We start from the raw sequence: 27298 nt of genomic DNA, 5'->3' as shown, positions 1-27298 counted from the left end.
AATCGCAATGCGATCGCTAATTCGCAACGCGATCTCTATTATCGCAAATTCGCGTTGTATTTTCGCAATGCGATAGTTGGAAATCGCGTTGCGATGGTCTACAGTGTCGTTGCGATTTTCTCAATTCGCAATGCGAATAAGTAAATCGCAACGCGAATTGGGAAAATCGCAATGCGAATAAGTAAATCGCAACGCGATTTGGGAAAATCGCAATGCGATACTGACTATCGCAATGCGATAATACAAAATCGCAACGAGATACTTACTTTCGCAACGCGATTCTGACTTTCGCAACGCGATAATACATAATCGCAATGCGATTTTCAAAGCGCCATTAGTATCCTGGCCAAGTATTTTATTTTTAAATTCTAAACACGAATATTAATATATTGGAACACTGAACCGTCCACAGTATATCCCGTAATCGCAACTCATAACCTAAAACCTAAAATCACAACTCAGTCCCATCTCCATCTCTCACTCTCTCACCCATCTCCGACGAAATCCGTCCCCATCTCCGGCGAAATCCGTCTATCTCCATCTCTTAGAGCCACCTCACAATCAGAAATGGAAAATCAACCAAATCAACCCAACGAGGTTAGTTTTTTTAATTATTTTCTTTTTGAAATTTTTGCATTATTATTAGGTTTTTCATATTGAAATTGATGATAAGTTTACTAGTAATTTCAATAATAGATTAACCATTTCACTTAGATTACTTATTAAATCAACCGAGAATCGTAACGCGAAATAAAAATCGCAACGCGATTTTAGTTTCGCGTTGCGATTCTCTCATTGCGATAGTCATTTTCGTGTTGCGATTTTCATTTTCAGAAACTATTCTTCTTCTGCAAATTGAAACTTGAATGAATTGCATTACTTCAACCAAAAAACAAAGACAAATAAGAAATTCACAGTGTTGCAATTTTAAGTTTGAAGAATAAACTACTACTCTTTATGTTTATTATTGTTTTTGGTATATCTTCACAGTGTAGTTTTTGGTATATCTAACTTAGTATGTTTATTGTTTTTGTAGAACTTTTATTCGGCTCAATTAACCTTAAGAAATAAAGTCAGCCTGGCCAAAACAATTGCGTCGAAGCTTTCACCTGCACAAAGAAAAATGTTTGAGGATACTTGCTTCGGGCCATGGCTGAAAGTACAACATCCCGGTGGAGATGCGATGTTGACACACCTATTTCTTCAAACCATGACTAGGGATCTACCAGATACTATACAACGTCGTGATGAAGAGATATGGTTTGATTTTCCACCGGTGTATACGTGTTTTGGACGGGAGGAGTTTTGCTTAATCACCGGTCTACGCTTCGGACACGATGATGTAGGTCGGTACACTAGACACATTACCCGCCCATCATGGTTATCCCGGGGTTTTCCTGAGCTGGAGAGGCCGAATCTACACGTGGAAGACCTGACGATATTATTGAATAAGAAAGATGGTTTTACTCGGATGGATGACGTCGACGTTGTCTGAGTATGCCTTCTAATTCTTTTGCATGCCGGCTTTTTAGGCAGAGAGGCCAAACAACCTATTCCAAATGATCTAATCAAATTGGTAGAAGACCTAAATGCGTGGAACATGTTTCCGTGGGGCTCGTATTTATGGAAAGCTACTGGAATAAGTTATCGTCTGCCTTGTATGATCGAAAAAGTTTGCATGGCGATGGTTCCAATACACTTTGACAGGCTTTATTTGGGCCTTTAAGGTAAGAATTTTTATATAATGTTTCCAAAATTATAAGTAATTATTTAACAATTACTAATGTTTGTTATTATATTGTTTGTAGATTTTGATATTTGAGGCATTTCCCGCCATGAAGACATATGCAATAAAACTTCAAAAATTCTCAGGGCTATTTCCTGGAAGAGGAAACGAACCTTGCAATGGGAAGATTTACTACGGTATACGATAATAAATAATGTAAGTTAACATAAATACTACCATATGTTTATAAACAAGTTATTACTAGTACACGTTTAACTTTGTTTGAGCTTTTATATTGTTAGAAGGCCAACACTCCTCTACAGAGGCTGACACCCACGGAAGCTGAGCTTGCCACTGATTGGTGGCAAGCTAGTAAGCGTTTTTTTGATGGAACGGTTGATGAGCAGCCTCCACTTCGGGAGCCATCACCTCACCCAGAGCTATCACCTCACCCAGAGCCATCATCTGATCGACCCAGCTATACACCTCCACAACGACAGCCATCACCTATTCTGTCACATCATCGAGCCTCTTCTCCACCATCACCGCAAGATAGGCGACCGGAAAAGATGCCACGACGTTTATCTCCCTGTTCTCCACCTCCACCTCAACAGGATGAGTTAGGGGAGTTACGTGATGAGGTCAATGCCTTGCGTGAGGAGGTCGGTACTTTACGCAAAGACGATGGTGCATGGTGTGTTGAGGTGTCTACATTACGCGGTGAGGTAGCCGCTCTACGTGAGATGGTAGCATCGTTGCAAAATGAGGTTCATACTCTACGCATACGACGCAACGAGGTAAGTTTAAGATTTTCATACTCGTAATTCATTCGGTTGCTGCCAATACTGCTAAACTGTTTTTGTTAGTATTTGTTTTTGGTTTTGTTTTTGTCTTTTGGTTGAAGTAATGCAATCCATTCAAGTTTCAATTTGCAGAAGAAGAATAGTTTACTTTCGCAACACGAAAATGACTATCGCAACGCGGAAATGGCTATCGCAATGCGAAATGAAAATCGCAACGACAAAATCGCAATGCGAAATGAAATCGCAACGCGAAATGAAAATCGCAATGCGATTTGTGTTTCGCGTTGCGATTTTGTCGTTGCAATTTTCATTTCGCATTGCGATAGCCATTTCCGCGTTGCGATAGTCATTTTCGCGTTGCGATTTTAAGTTTCGTGTTGCGAAAGTAAACTATTCTTCTTCTGGAATGTTTATATATGTTGTCCTTTTAAATGTTTATATAAGTGCTTACTTCTGGAATGTTATCTGAGCATTTTGTGAACTATGATAGAATAATGACTTGGGTGAATACAATGCTAGTTTGAAACATATTTGTCTTTGTTTAATATCATGTCTGTTTATTTACTGATTTATGTATTAATTTTTTTTAGCGGCCCGATAAGGTGGATTCTTTACGTCGGGTTTTCCTTGCACGACGGAGTTCACACATCAGACGGCATGGACGTGCTATTACGTCTCCGTTCACCCCAATGGTGCGAAGACTCCGCAAGAAGAAGCCCGACTCACCGGTCATCCCTCAAGAGTCCCCTCCAATCGTTCAAGAGGCCCCTATTCTCCCTCAAGATTCCCTCCCACCATTCAAGAGGCCACTGTCATCGTTGAAGAGGTCCCTCCCACCATTCCAGAGCCCGATTCACATGGGGTAATATATCGAAGTATTGAGAAACCCCCACCGGTTCCGGACATGATGGATGAGAGTTGGCTCTCATATGAGTTACCGGCTAGTACCCTTCCGGTATCTGAAGTGGAGAGGAGACAACTACCGGAAACAATTGTGGATAATACCCTTTGGGCTAAGACCGCAGTTGATTTTTATCTACATGAGCGGAGCCAAGGGTGTTACACTGACATCAGAAAATCAACGATGAAATGTTTTTGTTGCTTGATCGGTCTTGGTGGGGTGTGCTATTAGGGGTTGAAGACAGTGGCTATTTGGATGGGGAGGTAAGTCTTATATTTGTCTTATATATGATTTGATTAATTTGTTTAAAAATTAATGTAATTCACTAATATATGTATTTTTTTGTAAAACAGCATATCGATGCGTGGGTGTCACGTCTACTAATAATAAGGAAGCTTAGGAAAAATAAAAAAAATTCGTTATATACAATAATGCCGACGGCTTTTCACGCAGTTCACTTGAAGAATCAACGAGATGAATCATTTTTGTTGGGCAATGGACAAGCTAAACTTTATCCTGTATGGTGGAAGGTCGATAAGGTTAGTGTTTATTTTTTAAATTTTTTAAAGGTGTTCATAAATAAGTGCGCAAATAAATGAATTATTACTTATGATCGCAGGTGTTTATCCCTGTTTTGGAATGTCGTCACTGGCTTCTCGTCCAACTTCAGCTCCCATCCCTGAAGATAATAGTGTATGACAGCATGATCAATTACATATCACTGTCTGATTTGAGAGATATTTTCAAGGGATGGAGCTCTCATTTGGCTAAATTCTTGGATGAGATTAAGTATTGGAGTCATTCTGGACACAAGAAGCCAAAGAAGTTCAATGTCACAGTTGTCAGAGACGAGACCGCGCCACAGCAATCGCCGGGAGCCAGAGGGGATTGTGGTCCTCTCGTATGCCTTTGCTTGGCGCGTTTGACGACGGGAAGCACAGAGTTTTTACCTCCTACCGATAGAGATAGAGCTGCAGTAGGCTTGTGGTTTCGGCATTATATGGCTAGAGTAATATATTCGAGACGCTGCCTACCTGCATCCGCGTTATGAAAGTGTCCATTGTTAATTGGTAAGTCAAATGCAAGTTTTGTTAACATATACTTCTTTTGGTTTGAAAATGTTTGGTTAAGTACCTAGAATTCAATAATTTGCTGTTTGTAGGTTTTAGATGTGTAGGAAGTCTTGTTTGAGCAAATGTTTGGTTTCTGCAGGTTAATCCTTAAGTGAGCTGCGTGAAATGGATGTACGGGGTCACAAAGTTGTGGTTTCATTGATTCAATAATTGATGAAGAAATAAGAATTATTATTATTTTTTTATTGTTTAATTGATTTGTAAAAGATGATTTGTAAATGTTGATTTGTTTAATTGATGTGTACATAATTTGTGTTGAAATGTAATAGTTGATTTGTTGATTTTCAATCTGCTTTATGTTGAAGGCAAAACAGACTATCGCAACGCGAAATGGCTATAGCAACGAGAAAATCGCAATGCGAAATAAAAATCGCAATGCGAAATGAAAATCGCAACGAGAAAATCGCAATGCGATTTTCATTTCGCATTGCGATTTTCTCGTTGCGATAGCCATTTTCGCGTTGCGATAGCCATTTTCGCGTTGCGATAGCCATTTTCGCATTGCGATAGTCAAATGAATGTCTAATAAGTGATAACAACTGAACAGATCATAGCAATGTTCAAACTCAAGTTACTAATACATGCCTAACTGAAAATGTTAAAAGTGCACACATAAAATACACATAATGCAAGTTTGTAACATATATACTCCTTTTGGTTTGAAAATGTTTGGTTAAGTACCTAGAATTCAATAATTGTTAAAAGTTTATGCATGTTAATCCTCGTTGCCTTTTTCATTTCGCATTGCGATTCTATCGTTGCGATTTACATTTCGCATTGCGATGGTCAAATTATTGCCTTTCGCAACGCGATTCTGACTTTCGCAACGAGATAATACAGAATCGCAATGCGAGTTTCAAAGTTCGCAACAGGTTTTAGTTTCGTAAGCCAAATTTTTTGTGTATATATCTACGCAGCAGCAATAACTCATAACCTAAATCCCTAAATCGCAACTCATTCCATCTCCATCTATCACTCTCTCCGGCGACATCCGTTCCTATATCCAACGACATCCTTCCCCATCCGGCAACAGGTCTTAGTTTCGCATCTCGTTTGTTTAGTTACAACCATGAAATCATCTAATGTTGATCATGTTTGGATAGATTTGTGTTTTGGAGGGTCATGGGAGAATGTTCATGGTGTTTTACAATATATGCCTTTACCCATGAATCTTCAACTAAAACTGTCATTAAAGAAGTTAACTTATGAAACCCTAATGTTACGTGTTTCAAAGAAATTGAATTTAGAGCCCCTAAGTGGATTTAGGCTATCTATCAGAGAAGAATGGTAAGTTTATTTGTTAACCGCAATGAAGATGTTGAACGATTCATTGCTTACATTAATGTTTCAAGTGATGATGTTACATTGTATGTTGTTGAACCTAGAAGTAGTATTGTTGGGTCAGTAGCGGGTATTAATCAACTAAGTGGGTCTCAAAACCCACAGCCTTTCTCTAATCCAAATCCAAATCAACTTTCAGCACCAAATTCCGGTTTTCGTATTGACCAATTAGACGATGATGCCAAGAGAAAAAATTGTGAGTACTATTCAGTATTCGAAATTTGATCTTGGTCAATACCCGGACTTTGATATTGGTCAATACACGGATTTTGATGATGTTTCAGAAGAAGAAATAGACACTGCGTGTAATGATTTTGATATTGGTCAATACCCGAATTTTGATGATGAAACACCCGTTGCCGAGGAAGATGTTGTTGATGATAATGAGGAGGAAGTTCGACTGTGAATGAACATGTTGAACATCCATTCTGTAATTCATATAATCCTGAAGAAGAAAAAGAAGAAGAAAAGTCCCCGAAAAAAGAAAATGCCACGGGAGTATAACTGGAATATGCCAGAATTACTTCAGCTACCGGAAGAAGAGTTGGCAAAGAAAGCAGTTGATTGTTACACAAAAGTTATTCGTATCAAGAAAGATGATTGTTTTGATACAAAGGAAGACTTGAAGATAGCTTTGTATACGAAATGTGTGGAAGATTGCTATCAACTAAAGTTAACAATCAAGCAAAGATCGTTCGAAACAAGGTGTACGATTGACAAAACTGTACGTGGCGTATGATTGCAAAGAGGATAAAAGATGCGCAATGTTTCAAGTTAGGACTTTTATTGATAAACATACATGTTCAAGAACCCAAGTTTTTCCTCACCATAGACATGCAAACAAAAAGGTGTTGGGTGGTTTTCTGGCTGAGTTAATGTTTTTGAATGGCAGGGTATATCGGGGACATGAAATTATGACTGACATGAATGCTCGGTTCAAGATTAGTATATCATATTCTCAAGCTTGGAGAGCCAAATGTTATGCCTTTGAATTTTTGAGGGGGTCGCCAGAAGCATCGTTTGCCCAACTGCCGGGTTATTGTCATAATTTAAAGCTGAAAAATCCTGGGTTGGTAACTCATATCAAAACAGATAGAGATGGACGCTTTGAGTTGCTGTTTATCGTCATTGGTGCTGCGGTTAGTAAATAAATATAATTCTGTTGACTCATTTCTGTTAGTTACATGCATTTCATTTAAATGATTATATTTCTTGTGTATATTATTTTGTAGATTCATTCGTTTATTACTTGCATGCGCCCAGTTATTATAGTTAACGGAGCACATTTGAAAGGTCGATACCTTGGAGTAAACTTATTAGCAGTATCCATGGATGCTAACAATGGGATATTGACAATACCTTACGGGGTTGGCAAATCTGAAACCTCTGATTCATGGACATGGTTTATGGGGCATCTTAGGGATTGCATAGGTCCTATTAGCAATCTGACAATCATATCCGATAGGGCAAACTCAATTGACAACGCTGTTAGAAGGTGTTTCCCAGATGCTTTTCATGGACTTTGTGGTGTTCATTTGTATAGAAATCTAAAATCAATGTCTGCTGGTAAAAAAAGCAAATGGACATACTGGAAGGCTGTAAGGCTTATCGGGAAGTGGATTTCAATAAGCATATAAACTGTTTTAAGACGTGTTTTGCCTCAGTGTGCTCAAACACTAGAAGATGTCGGTTTTGAAAGATGGTCAAGAGTACATCAACTTGGAGCAAGATATGGTTCATGACGTCTAATAGTAGAATCAATTAACGCTCTAAGTCGTCATTCCCGGAAATTACCCATTACTATGTTAATGGAGTTTTTTCGAGCCTCTATTCAACAGTGGTACTACAAGAAAGAAACCATGCAGGTATTATTTCTTTGAATTCGTAACTTATCATATATTTTACTAAGTATTATTTATTTAAATTTACAGGAATATTGGAACATCGTGTTACACCATGGACTGAAAAAAAGATAACGAAACGTGGTTGTGAAGTCAACGTCATGGAGAGTTGAACCATGTTCAAACACTTTGTTTGAAGTACTGGATAATAACTTAAATGGGCTTGTCGATCTAAACAAGGACGTGTAGTTGTATGAAATGGCAAACATCTGGTTATCCGTGTGGCCATGTTATAAAAGTTGTTCTTCATCTAAACCAGATGATTCAAGCACATACGCTATAGATTGCTACACTAGTATCGACAGACTTATGCCGAGATTGTCTACCCTATTTCACATCCTTCTGAGTGGGACATACCAGATGACTTACAAACAGTTTTGCCACCAGCCATGGACAGAAGGCTACCTGGCCGACCAAAAAGTCACGATCGTATACCGTCTAAGGTGAAGAGAAGAAGAGATCGACATGTATCGGTGCAAGGAAAGTGGTCATACAAGGTTGACATGTGGATCACCAGTGCCATCACAATCATCTTTTCCTCTACCAAAGTATGGATCATCATCAAAATCCAAAGCTCATATGGTGTCAAGAAAAAGGCAATCAAAATCGCAATCATCTTTAAATCCCAATCACAACTGGCTTCACCTTTTGGGACTGTTAACTTAGGTGATTTTTAAATGCAAACGTTGTATTATGTAGATTTTATGTGTGAACTTTTAACATTTTCAGTTAGGCATGTATTAGTAGCTTGAGTTTGAAAATTGCTATGATCTGTTCAGTTGTTATCACTTAATAGGCAATCATCTTAATGTCTATCGCAACGTGGAAATTACTATCGCAATGCGAAATGAAAATCGCAACGAGGGAATCGCAAGGCGAAATGAAAATCGCAACGCGAATTTAATTTCGCGTTGCGATTTTCATTTCGCGTTGCGATTCTCTCGTTGCGATTTCATTTCGCATTGCGATAGTACTTTTTGCCTTCAACATAATGCAGATTGAAATCAACAAAATCAACCATTACATTTCAATCAATTAAACAAGCACAAATAAGAATTATGTTAACATCAATTAACAATCAACTTTTACAAATCACCTTTACAAATCAATTAAACATCAAAAATAAGCAATAATTATTAGAGAAATAACACTTCTACTATTGAATCAACTTTTGCAGCCATACATCATTTTCACGCAGCTCACTTCTAAGATAACCTGCATAAACCAAACATTTGCTCAAACAACACTTTCTACACATCTAAAACCTACAAACATCAAATTATTGAATTCTAGGTACTTAACCAAACATTTTCAAACCACAGCCTATAAACATACCAATTGTTATGGACATTTTTATAACGCGGATGCAGGTAGGAGCGTCTCGTATATATCGATCTAGCCATATAATGTCGAAACCACAAGCCTACTGCAGCTCTATCTATATCGGTGGGAGGTAGATACTTTATACTTCCTGTGATCAAACGGTCCAACGCCAAGCATACGAGAGGACCACAATCCCCTCTGGGTCCTTTCGTTTGTTGTGGTGCGGTCTCGTCTCTGCTAACTGTAATATTGAGCTTCTTTGGCTTCTTGTTTCTAGAACGAGTCCAATAATTTATCGCATCCAAGAATTTAGCCAATAAGAGCTCCATCCCTTAATAATATCTCTTAAATCAGCCAATGATATGTAATTTATCATGCTGTCATATACTATTGCCTTAAGGGATGGATCTGAAGCTCGACGAGAAGCCAATGGTTACGTTTCAAAACAGGGATAAACACCTGCAATCATAGTAATAATTCATTCATTTGCGCACTTATTTATGAATACCTTTAAACTCAATCTAAAATAAACACTAACCTTATCGACCTCCCACCATGCAGGATAAAGTTTAGCTTGTCCATTGCCCAACGCAAATGATTCTCGTTGATTCTTCAAGTGAACGGCGTTAAAAGACGTCGGCATAATTGTATATCGTGTATTTCTTTTATTTTCCTTAAGTTTCCTAATTATTAGAAGACGTGACACCCACGCATCGATATGCTGTTTTACAAAAAAGACATATATTAGTAACTTACATAAATTTACAAAAAAAATAATCAATGAAAATATAAGAAAATATAAGAAAAATATAAGACTTACCCCTCCATCAAAATAGCCATTGTCTTCGACCCCTAATAATACGCCCCCACCAGACCGATCAAGCAACAAATAGATATCATCATTGAGCTTGCATATGTCAGTGAAACACCCCTGGCTTCGCTCATGTAGATAAAATCACTGCGGTCTTAGCCCAAAGAGTGTTATCCAGAATTGTGTCCGGTAGTTGTTTCCTCTCCTCTTCAGATACCGGTATGGTACTGGCCGGTAACTCATACGAGAGCCAACTTGAATCCATCATGTCCGGCACGTCAGGGTTTCTCAAGAATCCTACATATGACACCATGTGAATCGGGCTCTTGAATGTGGGAGGACCTCTTCAACGATGACAGTGGCCTCTTGAACGGTGGGAGGGGACTCTCGAGGAATGATAGGGTCCTCTTCAACGATAAGAGTGGACTCTTGAGGGATGACAAGTCGGGCTTCTTTTTGCGGTGTCTTCGCACATTGGGGTATACGGAGACTTAATAGCACGTGCACGCCGTCTGATGCGTGAACTCTGTCGTGCAAGAAAACCCGACGTAAAGCATCCACCTTATCGGTCCGCTAAATTTAAATACAAATATCAGTAAATACAGACATGATATTTAAACAGTGAAAACAAAGATAAATATTTCAAACTTTCAACCAAAAGACAAAACAAAGACAAATACTAACTTCACAGTGTTAAAGTAAAAGTTTAGCAGTTTTGGCAGCAGCCGAATAAATTTACTAAGCAATCTAAGTGAAATGGTTAATTTAAGTGAATTACGAGTAAATTTATCATCAAGTTAAATATGGAAAATCTTAACTTACCTCGTTGCGTAGAGTATGAACCTCATTCTGCAACGATACTACCATCTCACATAGAGCGGCAACCTCACCACGTAAAGTAGACACCTCCACAACGCCTGCACCATCGTTATCAAGTAGAGTACCGATCTCCTCACGCAAGGCATTGACCTCACGTAACTCCTTGACTCATCCCGTAGAGGTGGAGAATAGGGAGATAGAAGTCGTGGCATCTTTGCCGGTCGCCTATCATGAGATGGTGGAGAAGAGGCTCGATGATGTGACGGGATAGGTGATGGCTCTCATTGTAGAGGTGTATAGTCGGGTCGATCAGGTGATGGCTCTGGGTGAGGTGATGGCTCTCGAAGTGGAGGAAGTGGAGGCTGCTCATCATTCGTGCCATCAAGAAAACGTTGACTAGCTTGCCACCAATCAGTGGCAAGCTCAGCCTCCGTGGGTGTCAGTCTCATTAATGGAATGTTGGCCTCCTAAAATATAAAACTAAACAAAGTTAAACGTCTACTATTAATAACTTGTTTTATATATGATAGTATTTGTGTTAACTTACTTATTTATTGTCGCATATGGTATTAAGTCTTCCCAATCCAACAGACGTTTCCTCTTCCAGGAAATAGCCCTGGGAATATCATTTGAAGTTTTTATTGCATATGTCTTCATGGCAGGAAAGGCCTCGAATATCCAAATCTACAAACAATATAATAACAACATTAGTAATTGTTAAATAATTAATTATAATTTTGAAAACATTATATAAAATTCTTACCTTAAAGGCCCAACAAAGCCTGACAAAGTGTATTTCGACCCATCGCCCCCGTAAACTTTTGCGGTCATCAAAGGCAGACGACAACTTAGTCCAGGTAGCTTTCCATATATACGAACCCCACGGAAACAGATTCCATGCATTTAGGTCCTCTACCATAATATTAGCTCCTGAGGATAGGTTGTCTGGCTCTCTGCCTAAAAAGCCGGCATACAAAAGTAGTAGAAGGCATACTCGGACAACATCGACGTCATTCATCTGAGTAAAACCATCTTTCTTATTAACAATTTCTTCATGTCGTCGACGTGTAAGTTCGGCTTCTCTATTGACTCATCAGGAAAAACCCTGGATAACCATGATGGGCGGGTGATATGACGAGTGTACCGGCCTACATCATCGTGTCCGAATCGTAGACCAGTGATTAAGCAAACTCCTTCCGCCCAAACAAGTATACGCCGGTGGAAAATGAAACCATATCTCTTCCTCACCACGTTGTATACTGTCGGGTAGATCGCTATCATGGTCTGAAGCCACAAATGGGTCAAACTAGCATCTCCACCCGGATGCTGTACTCTCAGCCATGGCCCGAAGCAGGTTTCTTCAAAACAATTTCTTTGTGCAGTGAAGCTTCGAAGCAATTGTAGTGGCTAGGCTAACTTTATTCCTTAATGTCAATGAAGCCGAAAAAAATTTCTACAAAAAAACAATAAACATACCAAGTTAGATATACCAAAACTACACTGTCAAGATATACCAAAAACAAAACAATAAATAAATAGTAGTTTATTCTTGAAACTAAAATTTGCAACACTGTTTTTGTCTTTTGGTTGAAATGAAAATCGCAACGAGATAATGAGAATCGCAACGCGGAAATGACTATCGCAACGAGAGAATCGCAACGAAGATCGCAACGCGAATGACTATCGCGACCAGACAATCGCAACGCGAAATGAAAATCGCAACCGCGAATAAAAATCGCAACGCGAAATGAAAATCGCAACGCGAAATGAAAATCGCAACGCGAAATGAAATCGCAATGCGATTTTTGTTTCGCGTTGCGTTTTTTATTTCGCGTTGCGATTCTCTCGTTGCGATAGTTATTTTCCGCGTTGCGATTTTCATTCTCGAAACTATTCTTCTTCTGCATTACTTCAACCAAAACAAAACAAAGACAATACTAACTTCACAGGCTAAACAGTTTAGCAGTATTGGCAGCAATCGAATGAATTTAATAAGAAATCTAAGTGAAATGGTTAATCTATTATTGAATTACCAGTAACTTATCATCAATCTCAATATGAAAAACCTAAATAATGCAAAAATTTCAAAAAAAAAAAAAAAAAAACTAACCCTCGGAGGTTGATTTTCCATTTCTGAATGATTGTGAGGGATTTTGACTGTGAATGTTGTGAGGGATTTCGCCGGCGATGGGGACGGAATCTTCGGAGATGGGACGGATTTCGCCGTAGAGAGTGAGAGATGGAGATGGGACTGAGTGTTGTGATTTTGGGTTTGAGGTTATGAGTTGCGATTACTGTGGACGGTTCAGTTTCCGATTTATTAAGAAAAAATTCGTGTTTGGAATTTGAAAAAAAAAATACGCGTTAATACGAATGACGCTATGTAAATCACGTTGCGAAAGTCAGAATCGCGTTGCGAAAGTCAGTATCTCGTTGCGATTTTGTATTATCGCATTGCGATAGTAAGTATCGTATTGCGATAGTCAGTATCGCATTGCGATTTTCCCAATTCGCGTTGCGATTTACTTATTCGCATTGCGAATTGGGAAAATCGCAACGACACTGTATACCATCGCAACGCGATTTCTAACTATCGCAACGCGAAATGCAACGCGAATTTGCGATAATGGAGATCGCGTTGCGAATTAGCGATCGCATTGCGATTTTGTTGGTCATTTTGGCAAATCCGGAAAAAATTGATTAAAATCGTATATTATATGAGATTTTTCTCAAAACAAAAACACTCGCTCTTTTGACATTTGCCACATTCAGCAATATTTACACCGCCATTTACATTTTGTCGTATTCCAGCTTATACCTTATGTTCCCCTAACTTCATATCGCAAAGGTGAATTCAACCCATTTGTATGATTTCGCCTTACGCCGTCGTTTTCCGGATGAATCGGAGACATCCTCGGCGATCTGTGATGCCTATGGTGGGCCATGATGGAGTCTGTGGTTTTCGTGATAATTGACTTTCTCTTTCTTTACCTCCTTTGGTTCACAATGTTTAGTGACAGTGGCCTTGTAATCTTCCGTTGGCGAAGCACTTTGGGTCGGAACCGTTTAAACAAAGGTATCAACGAGGTTGTCTTCATTGTCCTGAAGTAGCTCCAATGTTTTCACCACATCGCTCATTTTGGGTCTTTGCTTAGGGCGGCGGCTTAGGCATTGGCAAGTCAAGGCAGCAGCCTTTCGTGCACCCGTTTCCGAGTATTGGCATTCGAGTCTAGGATCCATTATTCGGCCAAGTTTCCTAGGATCTTTCAACATTGGCCTTGCCCGGCTATTTGATATAATTGACACTAATTTTCTTTAATTTTCTTTTTCTGACATTGTTTGACCAATATTTCTAGAAGTAGCACCCTTTCTGCTGAGTTGGCAAAGGCGCGTCCCCGGGGACGCGCTTTACCCGTGTTTTTCGTTGAATTGGATGCCACGTGTGGAAGGCGCATCCCCGGGGACGCACCTTTGCCAACTCAACAGACACGTGTGGAAAGCGCATCTAAGTAGAGAAAAATATTATTAGTTATAATTTTTTTTAAATATAATAATAATTCCACCTTCTAAGTAGAGAAAAATATTAAATTAAACAAATTAAAAGTTATTAAAAAATTTATGTATACGATGACACATTTCATGTTCTGATTGGAGGATTAAATTTATTAAATTAAATTTTCAATAAGACTAATTTTATAAAATATGTAAGTCTTGAAGATTAAATATGTAATTATACTAATTTATTAACTTATGCATCAATATTTTCGTTAAATATTGATATGAGATGACTAGATTGATAACATTTAAATAATTAACTGATAATTATAGATCGTAATCAAATCAAAATCAATAATATAACCATATGTGTATTATAATTTCATACATTTTTCCTATAACTACAATAAAGTCAAAACTGGTTTTCATATATTGTTATATCATATTATGTAGATAATTCACTCCACCTTTAACACACATTAACAAAATACATTTGATAATTCTTATATTATAATCGAACATTTTACATATTATTTAATTTATAATAATAATAAAAATAAACTATTTATTATTAACAAATACATGTCTGCTGAGTTGGCAAAGGCGCGTCCCCGGGGATGCGCCTTCCACACGTGGCATCCAACTCAACGAAAAACACAGGTAAAGCGCGTCCCCGAGGACGCGCCTTTGCCAACTCAACAGAAAGGGTACTACTTCAGGAAATATTGATCAAACAGTGTCAGAAAGAGAATATTAAAAAAAATTAGTGTCAGTTATGTCAAATCCCCGGCCTTGCCCACTCGACTAGGTTATGTTCTCTTGGACAACGGTTCTTGTCTACAGATCTTCTCCTTGTTAAAAGCTCCAAAAGTACCACTCCAAAACTATACACATCACTCATGGCCGTCAAGTGACCTGTCATGATGTATTCAGGTGCAGCATAGCCGTGTGTCCCCATAAACCCTGGTGGAAACATGAGTGTCATCCCCTTCCGGACCATCTTTTGCCAGACCAAAATCAGAAAGTTTGGCATTGTAATCCTGGGACAAAAGAACATGTTTCAAAACGTAACATCCGCAAAACTGAAGAAAATCCTGAAAAAAAGAATATGTTTTTTTAAGGACAATATATACTTACAGAGTCCAACAAGATATTTGATGCTTTGAAATCTCGGTATATGACCGGCTTTTCTGCTTCATGGAGATAAGCGAGACCCTCGGCAGCTCCAAGAGCAATTTTCATCCTCGTCGCCCATGGAAGAGAAACTGAATACCCTGCAACCAAGTAAATCGATATTAATTTCGAGGTTTTCTTCTAAAATATTGAATGGTAATCTGCGGGGAGAAATAGATATATACTTCTAAACAGCTGCTTCTCCAAGCTGCCTCTTGCCATATATTCATACACCAACAGCCTATGTTCTTCTTCACAACAATATCCGATCAACTTCACAAGATTCGGATGCCTCAGCTGTCCAAGAAACACCACTTCAGTCTGCTCCAAAAAAGGAAATATTTATAAACTCTCTAACCATTACAAGTTTACCTATGTCCAAATGTAACCAAATATTTCGAAGTACTCACCAGCCATTCTCTATGTCCTTGCAGACCTTCTAAATCCAAGAGTTTAACAGCAACAGGCTGAGCTTTCAACCCAGGCCTAAGCTTATCGTCAATGAACCCTTTATGAACAGGTCCAAACCCACCTTCGCCAAGAAAGTTAGACGATGAAAAGCTTTGGGTTATCACCTTTAGCTCCCCGAGCGTGAAAATATGAAGATTGGAACCGGCAAGCGAGATAGACAAATCTTCAGAAAGCATTGAACTGGGATAACTCAACTCTAACATTGCAAACCTGTTAAATGAACTTTGTTTAGAAACTTCCTTCTTAGGTTTGGCTTCTGGTTTCACGACACCCTTGGAAAAGGTCGGGACGATGGATCTCCATATAATTTTCATCACTGTCATTTTTTTTTTCTAAATCTAAAGCTATAAAATTCAAGTTATTCACGTTAGTTTTTTAAAAATATTTATTTTTAATTAATTTAATTGCTATTTTTTATACAATATTATATTAGGTCATCATTTAATAATATAATGTTAACATTCTATTTAGTCACATTCAGCATTAACTGTTAATTAATTAATTATTTTTTATAAAAACATTCATTTGACTCAAAATAAAATATGAAAAACCTTAAATATTTTAAATAAATAAAAATAAAATAATTATTTAAATAAATGTTAATAATGAATTTTAATATTATATATAATTAAAACCTTATATTGATCCAGTATAAAAATTATTTAACATCAGTATAAAGGCGAATTTACCCAAAAATTACCATAACATATTTTATTTACTTGTCAGACATCCTTTCAGAAAATTTTACCCATCTAGCACCCTTTACAGAAAGGTGCGGATGATAATCCACACCTTACGCTGATGTGGCGCTAGCTATGGAAAAGCGCGGATGATGCGTAAGGCGCGAATCATCTTTCGTACCTTTCTGCAAATATGACACGAGCTCTTTCGTTGTAAAGTAAATTTTTTAATATATAATATTTATTTTATATATGATTATTTGAAAAAAAATATTGTACTAATTATTTTCTATTATTTTTTATGGTTGTAAAATTGGAAAGTATGATCATACGTCGAGACATTTTTGCCGATACGATAATAATATAAAATTATATTATTTAAATCATTGTAAATATTTTTAAATATTTAATTACGTTATATTCTAATTCATATATTATTTATTTAATTAGGCATATTTCAGCTATTATTTTTGCAGATATAAGACTATATATCTTTCAAACTCTCAGAATGACGTGAATTTAAGCTATTGTTTACTATGATGGAGAAATTCGGGAAGATGAAACTTGTGTTGTGTTCGCATCAAATCATTCTGTTAAAATATCATTCAAGAGAAACATAACTCTTGAGGAGCTGATAACGAAGATTTCAAGGAAGATTCATGTTGGAAGTACTAGAAGATTGTCCTCGCTTCAGTACAGATTTCCAGTATCGGTGTTTTCGTTAAATTATACAGCGTTTGAATGCCGATACGGAGATGTACGCAAAGCTTGTTGAACTGCGTGTTGTTCGTGGTATGTCATTATGCTCCCACTATGGGCTGACTCAACAAACTGATCAAGTTGACACCCTAACTACAGTAATGTGTAATGGTTTTCACGTAATAATGGGAAATCCGCATCATGGTTCCATAATTGTTTCGTGTCACAAAGATCTTGCGACCTCTTCAAGGGATTCAAGCTTACTCTTTAAGAGTTAATCTACAAGAAAGATGGTGCGACTGTGGGTTTTTTTCAAGCTCTGAAGTATCCATGCTCTCATGTCATAACAACTTGCTTGCATACCCGTCAAGATTATAATCGTTTTATGGATCTTCTATACCTACTATCATAAGTGTTTAATGTATATGAATTTGAGTTCCCCATATGTAATGACAAAGACCCTAATGAGGTTCAGAATTGACTTCTGATTGTACCAGATCCGTCTTTATTGAGGGACCGTGGTTGTCCAAAATCCACTCGAATGTGATATGGATATTCGAGAAACATCTAGACAAAATAAAAGATGTGGGCATTGTAGAAACCATGACACAGTAGAAAAAAAGTCCATCTCTTTTGTCATCAAGTAACCGTTGATGTTGTGTTTGATGTAGTTGTTGTTTATGAAAGAATAGTTTTTGCAATTTAATTTACATATACTTTAAGTTAATGTCATTTGATCATCACCGATTAATTAAACAAGAAAACGATACAAGACAAGTGATTAAAATTCAGTAAATAATAAACTAATTCGCTTCAATTAAGTAATAAACAAAATTAAAAAAAATACTAAAACCATTCGCTTGAATTAAGTAATAAACAAAATAAATTAAGTCATAAAAGGTAAATATAAACAAGAAAAGTGATTAAAAAGCACTAAATGATAAAACCATTTGCTTGAATTAAGTAACAAACAAAATTAACAAAAAAATTAAGTATTAAACGGTAAATAATTTAAAAAAATTACAATTGTTTGTAAATAAAAAAATTAAATACAAATATAATGAAATGTATGAATCTATCGATGCATGCATCTTGAATCTGTTCCGTAGGGCGGTGGCTGTTTGTCTCGAGGAGGATTTCTTCGTATAACTTGTTCTGACTCCTCACTCTCATCATCATCATCATCACCACCACCACCACCACCACCATCATCATCATCATCATTGTCGTCATCATCAGGAGCAGATACATTTTGTTGATGAGGAACGGATGACGATGTAGCACCTCCATAGAATAAGGACCCTGGAGGTGTATGACTGACTATCCCATTTAGATTTTTAGGGGGACGACCGCCTCACCCATTCGCTGCCTAGGTCCATCCCTGGGATCAACACAAGAAGGAATAATTATCATTCAATTTAGCATATGCACAGGGTGAATATCAAATTCCCATTCTATTTCATACAGCCATATGCTTTTCCTAATAAAAATTACAAGAATCAAAAGAAAGCTGAAGAAATACGAGCAACCTTCTTCAGCATCGAGAAAGGTAAGTAGGTTTAACTGGGTAGCCACTTGGAAAGATCTAGTGACCATACTTTTGGAACTCCCATCACTATTATCCGCAAAAGCAAAAACTATGGAATTAGTTCCTGGAGTCAAAAGAATGGAACGGGGCAAAATATCCGACCAGCATAAACATGGGAGACAAAGCATACCAAAGTACACACTGACGGGTCTTCAACATCGGCTGATGGAGTGAAAGTGGAATGCATGGTTGCAGACACCTACATAAACAAAAGTGATTAAATGCTGAAGAAGAATTCAGGGTAAGACATATTTTAGTTTTTTGTGTTTGTTTCAAGGAAAAATGTCAAAAGATGATTCAGCATTCTTTTCTCTGTACACATGTTTATATTAAATGTCAAAAATGAATTCATGCGATAAAATAGTGAAGAAAGAGTTCAGGTCAAGATATATAGGAAACAATTATTATAGGAAAAGCTATAATAAAATCCCAGGAGCAAAACAACATTATTGACAAGAAAATATATTAATGCCATTTAAGATGGTTGTCGGTTGTCCTGTTCTTTATGCACTCATCCACCAAACTCTTCAGAAAACTTGAACAGAGAAGTAAACGTAAGATGCAATTTAACTAATTTTTTTTCAGCACTTCACTTAGTCATGGAATTCTATTCTCATTTAATATTAGTAAAACGTAGAGATTTTGGCTAACTATATATGGTAATAAAAGGAATTGAAACCAATCTAGTTCATCCTACGACTTGAGTCAACCCAAAAAGTGAGGACACAATTAGCTTTGGTTACCAAAAAAGGAAAAAAATTAGCATTATACTAAGACTACTTAAACATCAAAACTTCAAATTCAAAAGCAATGAAGTAAACCACCAGGCGTGTCAACTTGCTTAAGCAGATGATCTTAAAGCAGAAGTGCATAACATATAAATAGTGAAGCTGGATGCCACTACTAGGTCCAGATTCTTTAAAAAAAGCATTGGAAAGGAAAAATGGATAACGCCAACTTAATGATCTATCACATTATCATCTGAGAAGATCTAGTTGTTGAAATGTTCTCAACAAAAACATAAATGTGTCGGCACTATTTCTTCAACATTTAAGACAAAATTGTTCTCATCTAAACTCAGACAAGAACAATCACAAGGACTCAGTCACTCTAAGTCTAACGTCAGGAAATCACCAAGATTTCTTCTCTTCTATACCCAGACAAGAACATTCGCTCCTCCACTTCATGAAACCAGCAACAAAAAGCTAGTTGAACAATGGGCCCTAAAGCTCAATCCTTGTGTTCAGTATAAAGCATACTCAAACAAAAACAGCCTAGCGCCATTCCCCAAAGTAAAAAAAACCATACACAATTCAAACAAACAAGCACTTTATATTTTCAGTGGTACATATATACATTGCAAACTCGATTGTATAATCCCAAAAATAAAGCATGCCTAAGATATTACCATGGAGTATAAATAAGTGAGAGCAATGTTTCAAGGAGTGCAAAAAGGAACATACCCCACGCAACAGTGCATTCCTCCCTGGTGGAACTTGCTGGTTGGCTTGGCATTCAATGCCTGAACAGCCAAATTAAACAATTTGAATTAACAAACCAAGAAGAAAGTCATACAATTAAATGAATCAAAAGTTGAAAAAATGAAATCAAGACTTAAATAGGTCCATGATGCGATTCCTACAAATCGCACAATTATCTAAAAATATCATCCAATCAACCAAAAACAGCTTTAAGGAAATATATATATTTATATATGAAATTTTACAGTACGACACTTTAATATATAATTAAAAAAATTATTATTAATTTTTTTATTATTTAAATAATAAAATTAATAAAAATTTATGTAAAATATTATTATTTCTATCTAAAACATTATTTTTTAATATTTCGATAAAATGTCTAATAATAATAAAATCGATAAAAATAATTATGTTTTTAGTATTTTTTACCAATCGATAATATTTATTTTAACATATTAAGACTGATATTTTCCAAAATATATAGAGAAGGAAAATACGGAGTGATAGAGAATGTAGGGATGACCCCAAGCCCAGTGAGCAACCGCACTCCACTTTTTGATCTCGAAGCGCTTGAGCTTCTTAGTGGAGGTGGAAGGAGAAGTGCTGCTTGAAGCCTCGCCGACGGGAACCATCGGGACGTCGGAATCTAGAGTAGCCATGAGAGCGATCGAAAGGAAAGGAAAAGAAAGGAAAGGAAAGGGCAGAATTCCCTTCGCTTTTGTTGAGGGGAAGAGGTAGTCAGTCGTATACCTCGCGAAAGGAGGAGAACAGTGCAGGCGCGTGGTAGCTCGAGTCTGTAATTATAGGTAAACTACACAATCGTAAGCAAACTAGTATCTTTTTCTAATTTAATTACCGAAAGTTTTTTTTTTCATTTTTAATTGATCTTTGAATTTTAATGATTTAATAAAATGAAATAAAAATCACTTGCTTAGCTGTATTTGACAACATTTGAAGATTTGGCCGTTCGGTAGACAGGTTTGTGGTGATTAGCCATTTTTGAACTGTCTTTTGCTTTATAAACAATCAAATTGACCCATGCCATTCAAGGTATTGTACTTAAAAGAAACAATAAACAAAGTCTTCGGTCTCATGAAAAACAAAAGAGAAATAACTTCAGTGATCAAAAATCCCATATAATATACGATTTTAACCAATTTTTTCCGGATTTGTCAAAATGACCAACAAAATCGTAATGCGATCGCTAATTCGCAACGCGATCTCCATTATCGCAAATTCGCGTTGTATTTTCGCAATGCGATAGTTGGAAATCGCGTTGCGATGGTCTACAGTGTCGTTGCGATTTTCCCAATTCGCAATGCGAATAAGTAAATCGCAACGCGATTTGGGAAAATCGCAACGCGAATTGGGAAAATCGCAATGCGAATAAGTAAATCGCAACGCGATTTGGGAAAATCACAATGCGATACTGACTATCGCAATGCGATATACAAAATCGTAACGAGATACTTACTTTCGCAACGCGATACTGACTTTCGCAACGCGATTCTGACTTTCACAACGCGATAATACATAATCGCAATGCGATTTTCAAAGCGCCATTAGTATCCTGGCCAAGTATTTTATTTTTAAATTCTAACACGAATATTAATATATTGGAACACTGAACCGTCCACAGTATATCCCGTAATCGCAACTCATAACCTAAAACCTAAAATCACAACTTAGTCCCATCTCCATCTCTCACTCTCTCACCCATCTCCGACGAAATCCGTCCCCATCTCCGGCGAAATCCGTCTATCTCCATCTCTTAGAGCCACCCTCACAATCAGAAATGGAAAATCAACCAAATCAACCAACGAGGGTTAGTTTTTTTAATTATTTGTTCTCATATTTTCTCTTTAGACTTTTGGGATGCTCTTCTATGTTCTTAGCCATGTGAGATTGTTTTAAAAAAAATTAAACCAAACAATATTTTATTATTTTTTAGCCCCAAATTTATTTTATTATAGTTATATATATATTATTATTATTTTACCTTAAATATTATGTTGTAGTTAATTTGAATCATTTTGTTTCACTTGATTTTATGGTTTTTAACTTATATGTTATGACTTGATTTGAATATGACTTGTGATATAAAAAATTATTTTTATTAAATATTTTGGTATTTTTATTTAATTTTTATTTAATTTTTTAAATAATTATGACGTCGTCTGATTCTTCCGACCGGTCGGACCGGTTCGACCAATTGAACCAGTAAACCGATAGCATGACCGTTTCGTTAACAGATCCAGTTCGCTAACCGATCCAATTCTAAAAACCATGATATAAACCTGGTTCCAGAAGATGGTAGTTAGTGTGATTTGAGAGAACAATTCGCCATGTCGTCACATTAAGAAAGTCAATGGACGATGTTGAAATTACGACCGCGTTTTGCATGGAAACTACAAATAAAAAACAGTTTAATATTTACTATTTCGAATGGTGGATATGGAAAAGAAAAAATCATTAGTGAGTTTGCATGTTGCACGGATTTGCTGAATCCTCGTTTCCAAGATTCTTCGACTGTTCAAAACAACTGATTTGAAATTAAAGTCTCCCTTCTTTAATTTTTAAAGAATAATGTAAATAAATTTCTAACATTTGTATTATATGCATTTGTGCTCAAATCGTTTTTTTAGCAGTTCTACTCACAACGTTTGATTGTGGCATAAGTTTCTCCGTTCGATGGAATCCGTCAGTCAACTGACGGTCAACGAGTCCATCTGACGTGACATGCACATGTGGTCATCGATTATGACGTAATATTTCCACGTTATTTTTTTTGCTTACGTAGAATTACTTGTGGACCCAGATACTGACGTGGCATGCATAAATCATCATAGATGATGATGTGGCACTGCCACGTCAGATTTTTTAAATAAAAATTAAATATTATTATAATATTTTTATTTAATATTTTATGTTCATAAGATAATAACACGTGTCAACAACTTATTTTTGGGAGGAATTGAACCTGGGCCAAAAGCTTGAAACTCCGTCACAAAACCATCATTCACTTGATTATTTTTTGCATTATCAAATATTTAACATAAACGTTATGTCTCTCATACATTTTATCAAATACTTGGTGCGCTTGGTGAATGCCTACACAAAAATTGCCATAAATTGTTTCACGCTCAACCATTTGTCATGGAAAGGAAACCATTAGCAATACTCAAAGATGCGGTGTGGTGCGTGGTGTGGATGCTAAAGAACGAACTGTTAAAGTGCAATGGAGAAACATGTATGTGAATCAAAAATGGTTTTAATGCTGCAGATAGAGGAAACTGTTAGTGCTTATGAACTTGTTGAGCACCCAGACTACTCATATTGATTTGGGATATTGTGGTCCAGAATCAATATGGTGATCGAGCTGATAAAGGTCACAAAATCTCTCAAAGTTCTTCAGAAGGCAAAACTTGAATTCGTATCAGAATGAGAACCCCAGTTCATATTGTCTATCCTGTATCGGCATTGTCATGGGGAGACAAACTCCGTGAGCTAACGAAATGCTTTCCTTGTAACCTGCCAGTCTATGCTTTGTATGCTCCGGAAGCCGCCCAAGGTAAAATTCCATATTTTTTTTCCACCTCTCTTTGCATTTGTTGAATTAATGGAGTTATACTGATGTTATCTCTTGATTGAATGACTATATCTCTTCTGGTTCAGCATTTTGAGGCCCTTGCCAAGGAGCACTTCATAAACGTGCTGAAAGTATTGTCTCGGCTTGCAACGCATACATGGAAGGAGCCCCAGTAGGATTTGCTCTTGAATGCAGCAGAAATGAACTTGATGTTAACTTTAAAGGAAGTTCTACCGGGTTCAAAATCATGCTCGCCAAGCTTTTCCCAAAGCTTGTGGATGCATTTTCAAATCACGGAGTCGATTGCAGCCAAATCCGGGATAAATGAATGTACCCGTGAGACACTAGTAGGTAACGCAAATGTTCATTACATTAGTGAAAATTGCTATAATGTGAAAAGCTTTGTGTAATAGTCATCACCCGAATTAGAGAACGATAATCGAATAAAGATCCCTGCAAGAAGTTTAGTTTGTTTCATACCGGGTGTTCTATGACCGTGAAAAGCTTTGTTTCATACAGGCTTGTGCTATGACTGTACAAAGCTGTTGTTTCAGACAATAAGATTGTTAAGAAGTGATGATTGGATTGTTGTGTTTCGATTAATCTCTTTAGGAGTTTCCCAATCCCTTGTTCCTTTTTTCTAGATTATGCATTGCTATATCATGTGTTTATCTTCGTTACTCAGAGAAAAAACATTACAAACCCTCAATATGCTTAGAAAAACAACAGCCAAGCCATCACCAATAATCTCGACAAGAACATGAACCATCTTTAAAATGATGAAACCGAAGTAAGATCGGTAATCACAGAGATTGAGGGCTTGGAGTCTGTATGGGTTTCAAGTGTTTGATAAAATGTGTGAGAGACATAACGTATATATTAAATCGTTTGTAATGCAAAAGGTAATCAAATGAATGATTTGGCTTGGTAGTTTGGTGATGGGGTTTCAAGCTTTTGGCCCAGCTTCAATTCCCCCAAAAGCAAGTTTTGTTTGGATTAAATATAAACCATAAGTTATTGACACATGTCATCATCTTATTGGACATAAAATATTAAATAAAATATATAAGTATTAGGAATAATATTTTAATTTTTATTTAAAAAGTTGACGTGGCACTGCCATCATCATCTATGATGATTTGTGCATACCACGTCATGATGATTTGTGCATGCCACGTCAGATGGATCCGTTGACCGTCAGTTGACTGACGGATTCCATCCAACGGGGGAACTTATGCCTCAGAATCAAACGTTGTGGGTAGAACTGCTCTAAAAAAAACGATTTGAGCACAAATGCATATAATGCCAAACGTTAGGGGTATTTGTTTGCATTATGCCATTTTTAAATATTGGCTTAGTTATAAAATAATTAATTATAAAATAAGTGTCTCAATTATATTGTTTTTTTTCAAATAGTATAAACTTTTTTTTAAAAATAATCTAGATGTCTAACGATACAAATGTTATCACTTTAGGTGTCTAGGCTGTAACCATCGTTAATTTCTGCCTCTGAAGGACAATTGTCACGTTTTGATAACTTTAAAGTTTTTATTTAAAATTTTAAAAATAAAAATATATTTAGAAAAACACACAAAAATTTTGAAATAAGCCTAAAACTTTAAAAACTCTCATTTCAACCCCTAAACTCATATCAGCATTTGTTATCGCAAAGCTCCACCCAACCTCACATCTCCTAACGATCAATAACCCTATAAAATCACGACCAATCGATGATCAATCGATGTTTATACCACACGAATCCTACATTGAAAATTGTGTCCCCACACGATCCCAACTGTGATGGTTGAGATTAGGTCAAGTCAAAGATTTTGGTTATCGACCCGAATATTTGAGTGAAGATTTTAATTCCTGGGTTATCTATATGGGTCATAAACTATAGCTAGTGTGGGAACCCAAGTATTAATCCCAATAGATAAATGAGAGATTTAAATGAGTGCATGAACTAGAAGGGTAAAATGCCCAATAAAGTTAGATTTTTCCAAGCAATGACAATAAGAATGAGAATTCTAAAAAATATGAGCTAACTTTCTTATTGTTTTTTGTAACACTCATCTCCCGTATACTTTTCTGTACACGAGATACAAATGTCACATCACTTTTTAAAACATTTTGTCATTTGAAAACCCATAAAATTTTGTTTCAAATTTTAAAAAATAACCCACCAAAATTATAACATTCATTGAAGCATAATACCATAACTATCACTTTAAATACATTACATAATATTTACTTAAGTTCAATTACATGCTAACTAAGTTTTCAAGAGGAATAAGATTGTCCAAATGTTACTGACGAGTCAACCTTTAATTAATGAAAGTTGTTGTTGCTGCACTCCTTACTCGGCAAATCTTTGATTGTTACCTACGTGTGAAATCAACACACGTTAAGTATTTACTTAGTGATGCATAACCTTGTAAAAGAATTATAATTTATTCATAAGTATGTCCTGACTATCAAAATCATGATCAATTTCTACTTTATGAGATTCCTTTACAATCATTTTTGTCAAATAAATGAATGAAACCATTTATATCAAATGCATTGTTAAACATTTAATCTTTTACCTAAAGGCATTTAGCCTTTCATCTATCTTGCATGATTGAAACCTTCTTGCCAAATGCACAGTTAGGCCATTAATATTTTACTCAAAGGTATTTAACCTTTCATCTAAATGGCATAATTGACACCTTTATGCCAAATGCACCGCTAGGCCATTAATCTTTTACTCAAAGGTATTTAACCTTTCATCTAACTGGAATAATTAACACATTTCTGTCAAATGCACAGCTAGGCCATTAATGTTTTACTCAAAGGTATTTAACCTTTCATCTAACTGGCATAATTGACACATTTCTGTCAAATGCACAGCTAGGCTATTAATCTTTTACTTTAGATATGTTTCTACTATAATAGTTGTTTATAATATCAACTAACTCTTTCCATTCATTATAAATTCTATTGTTTGCACATGTAGTGCCAATATTGTAGTTCACAGACTTATTATAATTTACGTGGGTTACATACACATCCACTACCAATATGGAAATTCATAAACTCATTATGAATTTCTTAGTTCTGCACACAAAGTGCCCATACGAAAATTCATCCACTTAGTATGAATTTCTTAAGTTCACACACAAAGTGTCCATATGGAAATTCATCCACTTAGTATGAATTTCTTAAGTTCACACATAAAGTGTCCATACGGAAATTCATCCACTTAGTATGTTACACATAAAGTGCCCATACGAAAATTCATCCACTTAGTATGAATTTCTTAAGTTTACACATAAAGTTCCCATACGGAAATTCATCCACTTAGTATGAATTTCTTAAGTTT

At 36.4% G+C, this 27298-nt stretch overlaps 1 long non-coding RNA gene and 2 pseudogenes across 1 annotated transcript; 1 reads left to right on the top strand and 2 right to left on the bottom strand.

The window, feature by feature from the left end:
• Positions 1 to 13577: 13577 nt before the first annotated feature.
• Positions 13578 to 16225, bottom strand: LOC120179777 (annotated as a pseudogene).
• Positions 16226 to 19016: 2791 nt separating this feature from the next.
• LOC120179776 lies at positions 19017 to 21096 on the bottom strand (annotated as a pseudogene).
• Positions 21097 to 23856: 2760 nt separating this feature from the next.
• LOC120179749 lies at positions 23857 to 24292 on the top strand. The gene is made up of 2 exons (XR_005521645.1): positions 23857 to 23919; positions 24024 to 24292. It is a non-coding gene; the product is annotated as an uncharacterized LOC120179749 (long non-coding RNA).
• Positions 24293 to 27298: the final 3006 nt, after the last annotated feature.

This window comes from Hibiscus syriacus, unplaced genomic scaffold (genome assembly GCF_006381635.1).
Source record: "Hibiscus syriacus cultivar Baekdansim isolate YM2019G1 unplaced genomic scaffold, ASM638163v2 tig00112452_pilon, whole genome shotgun sequence".
Lineage (NCBI taxonomy): Eukaryota > Viridiplantae > Streptophyta > Magnoliopsida > Malvales > Malvaceae > Hibiscus > Hibiscus syriacus.
The sequence above is the reverse complement of the archived record's forward strand: the minus strand, read 5'-3'. Positions and strand labels throughout refer to the sequence as shown.